The sequence below is a fragment of the Helianthus annuus genome, chromosome 16 (assembly GCF_002127325.2).
Source record: "Helianthus annuus cultivar XRQ/B chromosome 16, HanXRQr2.0-SUNRISE, whole genome shotgun sequence".
NCBI classification, from domain to species: Eukaryota; Viridiplantae; Streptophyta; class Magnoliopsida; order Asterales; family Asteraceae; genus Helianthus; species Helianthus annuus.
Genome location: NC_035448.2, coordinates 181,289,017 through 181,298,137, shown reverse-complemented (window position 1 = coordinate 181,298,137; position 9,121 = coordinate 181,289,017).

Sequence of the window (9,121 nt, the reverse complement as noted above, 5' to 3'; positions counted from 1 at the left end):
ATTCCCAGAATATTATATTACATCTGTTGGTAAAAAGTTTCGTATCAAAACGTGGCCAGAAACGGGTTCTACGCGAAAAGGACCGTTTATGTAAATTTATAATATAGTTTTACGCTAATGGCCATAACTCACAATCTGGACCACCAACTGATCCGAAATTTTCGGTGCAAGTTCATATATTAAAAATAAAGATTTCTATCCTTTCATTTTTCCAAAAATCCCGTTTTAACTCAAAAAGGGCAAAATAGTCAACTTTATGCATAAACCGGAAACAAGCATTCGAATAGGCTAAGCATAGACTCAATCAAAGAAAATTCCAGAAAGTTTAACTAAAATAAAAATAGTCAAAAATACTTTCCAATACAGATCTCGAACATGCATGTACGAATCCGACTCGATAGTCTACGAAATAATCGTTTTACAAGACTTTCGGTTCCGATTCGTGGCTATACTATAGATCGTCGAGTTGATGATGATTAGAACACATTCTTATATGTATTACAAGTCATTTTTAATGATCAATCAGGTTGCATGTCATCTATATCATTAATCATGTCATTTTTCACAAAAATTGCTTCTGTTGACTTTTTAGAAATAGGTTTGACTCGACATTAAGCATGCATGTAGTGGGAATCAGATAGTGCCCTTTAGAGGGTTTGTTTCCCACATAAATACCAATCTATAACAAGTTTCAATTCGAGAAATGACTGAAAGAAATCCGTTTAATCAGAAAGTCAAAGCTTATGAACACCCAGTTTGACTTTTACTAATAATCAAAGCAAAAACGGATTAAAGAACGAATTGAAGGCTTACAAGAGTCCTATAGAGGTTTAGTGAACACTAGAAGTCGGCCTTGTTGCTCAGATTGTCTCCAGGAAACTGCCTTGAAAGTTCTTGATAGAGAGCTTCTTGTTTACAACTTCAAGTGCCGAGAATATGATCAAAAATCTGATTTAAAGTCACAATTTCGTGGGTTACTGTTGCCTAGCCATGCATGGCTTCTAATTGGTGCAAAAAGAGGCAAGAAACAGCTGTAACCAACTCAAATTCGGACCCAATTCGACCCAAACGAATTTTCTGCTCGCTGGCAGCCCCACGCGGCCCGCTTGGGCTTTACCAGGCGGGTCGCCTGACCCTGGTTCAGCCAAACTTGTTTCAACTTTGACAGCTTTGGTCCCTGAGCTTGTACGCGATGTTTCGGCTACTTTTCTCGACCCGTAAACCCCCAAACTTGGTTTTTAAGAACCTTAGGACTTTTACCAACATGGTAATGCTCTCGGATAACTTTGCGCTCAACCGAAAAGCCCTGAATTCGACGTTGACGCTTTTAGTCCCTTAAGTACGGTTTTGGCCATAACTTTCTCATACGTTGACGAAACTTCATGAAATTTTTACCACATATTCTAGTGAGTATATTTTAGCTATGCAAAGCTTCGGGTCTGCCAAAAGTTCACTCAGAGGTATAAATTAAACATGTTGACACTTTTGGCCCCTATAGTTTACGATACTTCACTTTTGGGCAATTTCCGCGTCGTATGATCCATGAACCATCCGTTAAAGGTTATAAACATTATGTGGGGTTATCATAGAGCCTATTTATCCATTGTTGACACTTTGGACCCTTACGTTCCATAGTTTTCACTGTTTTGTCACTTTTAGTCCCTCTAAAGTATGTTTTCACATAACGGAACCTTATGACACGTGTCAAGACATTATTGGACGAAATTTTTCGAGGTGTTACATCCTCACCCCTTAAAAGAAATCTCGACCCCGAGATTTATTCAAACAAATGGGGATATTTTTCTTTCATCGTGGATTCCACTTCCCACGTGTATTCGGGACCTCTACGGGCATCCCACTTGACCTTTACAATAGGCACATGCTTCCTTCGAAGCTTCTTTACCTGTCGATCCTCAATCGACAAAGGTTTTTCAACAAACTTTAGACTTTCGTCTATGTGTATATCTGTATGCGGTATAACCAGTGAATCGTCAGCGAAACACTTCTTCAAATTACAGATGTGAAACACGTTATGAATAGCACTAAGCTCTTCGGGCAAGTTTAACTTGTAAGCGACTGACCCGACACGTTCGATTATCTCGAAAGGTCCTATATATCTCGGGCTTAGCTTGCCTTTCTTTCTAAATCTCATTACACCTTTCCAAGGTGATACCTTAAGCAACACTTTTTCACCCACATCAAAGTGAAAATCTTTGCGCTTAGGATCCGCATAACTTTTCTGCCTATCCCTGGCAGCTTTCAAACGATCACGGATCTGAACGATCTTGTCTGTCGTCTCAAAGACGATATCTGGTCCAGACAACTGGACATCTCCAACTTCTGCCCAACAAATGGGCGATCTACACTTTCTACCGTATAGGGCCTCAAAAGGCGCAGCCTTTATGCTGGAATGGTAGCTATTGTTGTAGGAGAATTCAATCAGTGGTAAGTTCTTATCCCAACTACCACCTAAGTCGATCGCACATGCTCGAAGCATGTCTTCCAGAGTTTGAATAGTACGCTCACTCTGACCATCAGTCTGAGGATGATAAGCCGTACTAAAATTCAAACGAGTGCCCAACGATTGTTGGAAACTCTTCCAAAAATGCGACGTATATCTAGTATCTCTATCAGAGATAATAGATATAGGTATACCATGTAGCGCTACTATCTTATCGACGTATAATTGAGCTAGCATATCGGAGCTATACGTCTCCTTGATGGGTAGAAAATGGGCTGACTTAGTCAGTCTGTCTACTATGACCCATATGGTATCATTTCCCTTTTTCGTCTTTGGCAACTTGGTGATAAAATCCATTGTCACCATTTCCCATTTCCACTTGGGAATTTCAGGCTGCTGAAGCAAACCTGACGGCTTCTGATGCTCAGCCTTGACTTGCGCACAAGTCAAACATTTAGCCACATACTCGGCTACGGACTTTTTCAAACCAATCCACCAGTAGTTTGACTTCAGATCCTGGTACATCTTATCAGTTCCAGGATGAACGGAATATTTAGAGCTGTGGGCTTCCTGGAGGATAACATCCCGAAGTCCTCCATAAACAGGCACCCATATTCGTCCGTTTAGTCGTAACATTCCATCTTTGTCGTAGGATAACTGCTCCTCAGTTACTCCTAACTTTTCTGCAGGATAGTTAGCTTCCAGCACAGCTTCCTTCTGTGCAGCTAACACCCTTTCATTCAAATTATTTCTTATTTCAATGCGCTTGGCATTGATTCTGATCGGTTTAACCCTTTCTTTTCTACTTAAGGCGTCGGCAACCACATTTGCCTTGCCTGGATGGTATTTTATCTCACAGTCATAATCATTTAGAGTTTCCATCCATCGCCTTTGGCGCATGTTCAATTCCTTCTGATTGAACAAGTGTTGAAGACTCTTGTGATCCGAATAAATTATGCACTTGGTTCCATACAAGTAATGTCTCCATAACTTCAAAGCAAATACAACCGCACCCAATTCCAAATCGTGGGTGGTGTAGTTCTTCTCGTGCACCTTTAGCTGGCGAGAAGCATAGGCAATGACTTTGCCTTTCTGCATGAGTACACAGCCCATGCCAGTATGTGATGCGTCACAGTACACCACAAATTCATCTATACCATCGGGCAATGTTAATACCGGCGCATTGCTCAGCTTCTGCTTCAGAATGTCAAAGGATTCCTGCTGCTTAGGGCCCCAATCAAACTTAATCTTCTTACGAGTCAACGAAGTTAGGGGCGCAGCAATCCTTGAGAAGTTCTCGATGAATCGCCTATAGTATCCTGCCAATCCGAGGAAACTGCGAATCTCAGTAGGCGTCTTCGGCTCCTGCCAATTCATGACTGCTTCGACTTTGGCGGGATCTACTTGGATACCACGCTCGCTTACAACATGTCCAAGGAACTGGACTTCTCGAAGCCAAAATTCACACTTCGAGAATTTGGCATAAAGCTTCTCTTGATTCAAAAGTTTGAGAATACAACGAAGGTGTTTCTCATGGTCAGCTTGGCTCTTCGAGTAGATAAGAATGTCGTCAATAAAGACGATAACGAACTTATCTAAATAGGGTTTGCAGACGCGATTCATGAGATCCATGAACGCGGCTGGTGCGTTTGTGAGCCCAAACGGCATCACTAGGAACTCGTAATGCCCATAACGAGTCCTAAACGCGGTCTTGTGTACGTCTTCCTCCTTGACCTTCAACTGATGATAACCTGACCTTAGGTCAATCTTGGAGAAGTAACTTGCTCCTTGCAACTGATCGAACAGATCGTCGATCCTGGGTAACGGATATCTATTCTTGATAGTGACCTTGTTAAGCTCACGGTAATCGATGCACAGACGCATCGAGCCATCCTTCTTCTTAACGAACAAGATTGGCGCTCCCCAAGGAGACGAGCTAGGTCTAATAAAACCTTTGGCTAAAAGCTCATCCAACTGCGTCCTCAACTCCTTCATCTCCGTTGGTGCCAATCTGTATGGTGCTCTTGCTACAGGTGCTGCACCTGGTATGATATCTATCCGAAACTCTACTTGCCTATCTGGTGGCAAACCAGGTAGCTCTTCAGGAAAAACTTCAGGATATTCCGAGATAACAGGGATATCCTCAATCTTCGGCTTTGGCTCATCTATGGTGACTTGTGCCATATAAATGACACATCCCTTCTGCATGCATCTGGATGCCTTGAGCATGGACACTTGCTCCGGCAATCCATGCTGGGTATCTCCTTGAATAGTAAGTGACTCACCAGACGGAGTCTTAACTATTACTTGCTTTCTATTGCACAGAATCTGGGCTTGGTTACTCGACAACCAATCCATGCCTATCACTATGTCGAATCCAGCTAGCTTAAAGGGAAGCAAGGATAACGGGAAAGAATGATTCCTAATGGATATAACACATCCATCTAGAACAGTTGAGGCGGTTTCTATGGTTCCATCGGCTAATTCCACCTCATATTTCACACTTAAGGTTTTAACAGGGAGGTTTAACAGTTTGCAAAACTTATCATCTACAAACGACTTATCAGCTCCTGAATCAAACAAGACTCTAGCAAAAATATCATTTACAAGAAACGTACCGGTAATGACGTTATCATCAAGGACTGCTTCCTTTGCGTCCATTTTGAAGACTCTCGCATTAGTCTTCTTCCCTTCCTCGGCCTTCTTTGCAAACTTTGGACAGTTGGGCCGAATGTGCCCCTTCTCGTTGCAACCAAAACAGGTTGCATCCTTCATTTTCTTGCAATCCACAGCCTTATGGTCTGTGGACTTGCAGATCCCGCAACGTTTCTCGAAAGACTGGGATTTCGTTTCCAACCGACACCTCCCAAAGTGGTGCCTCCTGCAGATCTTGCATTTGGGTTTCTCACCCAACTGATGATCATTCTTCCTAGACCCCGACCCTTTCCTGTGGTCGTTGTTCCCTCTATGTCGCTTTTCAGATCTTCGTGAGGTGTCATCCTCACGTTTCCGTTTGTTCTCCTCAGAGCTCTTCATGGCTCTCAATCTAACCACGTCTTGAGTGAGGGAGAGGGATAGATCCGCTACGGATCTAAATGTAGTAGGTCTTGAAGCTTTGACGCTGGCTTTAATCTCCGGTGCCAGACCCCCAATGAATCGAGCAATCCTACGCGGCTCCGGGGTCACCAAGTAAGGCACTAAACGAGACAGCGTGTTGAACGTAGTAAGATACGCTTGACAATCGAGGTTCTTCATGACTAAGGATACAAAATCCGATTCAATTCGCTCGACCTCGTGCTGCGGACAGAAGTTCTCTTTAATCAGGGCCACAAACTGTTCCCATGACAAACCGTACAGTGTGGCCTTACCGGCAGCTTGTAGGAGTGACTTCCACCATGCTAACGCATCTCCTTTGAATGACTGGGACACGTACTTCACGACGTCCCTATCAGCACACCCGCTGATATCAACTACAGTGTCCATCTCGTCAATCCACGTCATGCAGTCGACGGCTCCTTTTTCCCCAGTGAAATCTCTGGGCTTGCAAGATACAAAGTATTTGTACGTACAGGACCTGCTGTACGTGTCACGTTTCAGTTCAATCTCCTGCTTTGGGACGCTGTTGTGGTTGGAGGAATGATTATCATCCTCAGCTTTCTTCGGCTCACTCTTTTCAGACGGCGGCTTACTATGAGCCCCAGAATGAGTCTTAGCCTTGACATGCGTCACTGAGCGGGTTCTACTCTGAGTACCACTAGATTCTTTGAACTGCCTATCCATAGCCTTGGCGACAGCATTATCAATCAGTGCTTGCAATTCTGCACCGGTAACGTGAATCTTTGCATTATCTGAGCGTTCCCCAGAATGACTGTTGGTTTCTTCCGATTTGGCCATTGTAGCTTTAAGCTACAATAAAGGACAAGGTCTTATTTAGAACCTAACAGTATCGTCGTTCTAGACGATTTATTAACCATGGTATCAAGAACCTTAGCAGTTAATTTAATAAATTTCATTCAGGCTCTTATTAGCAATCAAGGAATGAAAATATATATATATTGGCACCATAGGCCTAGTCACATGGACATTTACTAAATTATAAATTTAGATTTTTACAGGACTATAAATTGTATAATTAAACAAATAATCCTTTACTAGACAGAGAGTCATAAACCACAGCTGTCTTTATATAACATAGTTATAACCTGTAGGTATCAAGTCATAAACAGACTTGTGTACAGATAAAATCTGTAGATAATTCTTTACTAGGCAGGGAGTCATAGACCACAACTGCCACTATATGACCTAGTCATAACCCGTAGGTATCAAGCCATTAATAGACTTGTATACAGATGTAATCTGTAGATAATCTTTTACTAGGCAGGGAGTCATAGACCACAACTGCCACTATATGACATAGTCATAACCCGTAGGTATCAAGTCATTAATAGACTTGTATACAGATATAATCTGTAGATAATTTATAAAAAAAGTGGGTCGTGTGATTCTACAGATCACGCTTAGCCCAGAATGTTAACATGTTCTCAGATGTTAACAGGGAGTTGAATCTTTTCAACCAGGTTTTACCATCAGGGCCAGGCCTATTAATAAGGCATTCAGGCTAGGTTATACCTTACTAAGATTCTTATAAAATGGCAAATCAAATAAAAATTGATAGTTTCCATTATTAAATGTTAAATTCATGCACATAATTAAATAAGAAATTCAAATTAACCATTTCAAATTTTTAACAAAGTACAAGTACATCTATGCCCTAAACGGGACTTTGAAATAACATAACTAGTATGAATAACATGCCCGCGCAGGGGCTAAACAAGTACAACAATAACAAAATAAAATAAAACAAACCCACGCAGGGGTCAACAGAATAGCATACCCACGTAGGGGTAGAATAAGATAGATATACCCACGCAGGGGTAGAGTACTGGAATAAATGTCCACGTAGGGACATGAGTACATGAAATGATAATCGAAGGATTCAACGATCCTTCTTGCCCTTACCCTTGAGCAAATCGAATACCTTCTGGAACATGCCACGGTTGTGACGGCGATCATTTTGCATCTCCCGTCGCATGCTATCAATACCATGCAGGATCTCCTGAACCTGCGGCGGCGACATCATAGGCGCCGGTGGTGGTGGCTGGTAGTGCTGCGGCTGCGGCGGCTGGTAAGGCTGCGGCTGTGGTGGCTGCTGGTAACCCGGAGGGTAACCAAAAGTAGACTGCCCAGCAGTCCAAGTGTCCCCCAATGGACCGCTAGGAGGGAGTGAGCTGTAGTTCACAGCTTGCCAATAAGGGTCTCCCGTGTAATCATAACCCTGAGGGAATACATGCTCGAACGGGTTGAACTGAGCGGCACTAGCATAAGCCGGAATCGGCTCTCCAAAATTCTGCGGCGGCAGAGGCGGGATCGGAACAGAAGTAACCTCCGATACGGGATGCTGAGACTCCCCTGTCTCGGACTCCCCGGGTAGAGACGTGTAGCGGCTGCTACTAACACGTGGAGGGGTGCCTATGCGAATCCCTCCGCGCGTAGACATGCGCGCATTCCTCCTCAGCCTCTGAGGTGGAGGAGGTAAAACTGGCGGCGGCGGTGGTGACGGAGTGATCACGTCACGCCACAGGGCCTCAGATAGGTCCTGCGGTAGAGGCGGCTGCTGCTGGAGCTGCTGCTGCTGCGAGTGGTGCTGTGAGTGCACTGGTGAACCATGGAGCGATTGGAGCATCGGAGTACCATGGAGTGATTGAAGCATCGGAGAGTTGTGGCTAGGGGTGAAGTACCAATCATGCTGCTTAAATCTCTCCTGAAAGCTGTCCCCACCATTATAGGGTGATCCCCTAAATGGCGACCCATCCGATATCTCAATCGGATGGTTAGGCGTACCTGATGGAGGTAGCGAGGGGTCCGTATCCTCGTCGACGTCCATCTCGTGACCACCAGAAAAGTGGTCCTCCGGTCCAAGTGGGTTGTGGCCCACTGGCTCCTCCACATAAGCATCAGGGTTATACAAACCCTGGTAGACTGGTGCTGGATACTGGTGTGGTGACTGCTGCAATGGTATGTAGGATCCATGCGAACCATGGGGCCCATTCTCCGAGTGGGGCCCAAACGAGTGGGGTAAAGACGGTGAAGTGCTGGCGGACACCGAGTGTCTAGCAGGCTCGGCGAAAGACCTCCAAAGGTCGTTGGCGGCTGTGTTGTGCGTGGCGGATGGAGCTCGCCTATGTGAGGGCCCTGCCTCATGGTCATGGGATGTAGCAAATCCTCCTCGACCTCTCATTCTTGGCGGCATAGTGATCCTGTCAAAAATCAAACAAGTTGCACAACAATATATATAAGACAATGCAATAATAAATAAAATGAAATTAAACGAAATGTTGAACATTTCCTAAGTTTCTTGTCTAGACTCGAAAATCGAGGAATGTGCAATTGTGTAACTGAGATTAAACACATTAGGATAGTGTTTAATTCACTCAGCGTTGGCTCTGATACCAACCTGTCACACCCCCATTTCCACGTGTCACCGGTGGGCCCGGTGTGGGGTACAGTGACGTAGTTGGCATCGTCATAGACAATCAACACAATATAATAATGCACAGCGGAAGCAGAATAGAAACATTTCAACTTTAAATAAAGTGTAAT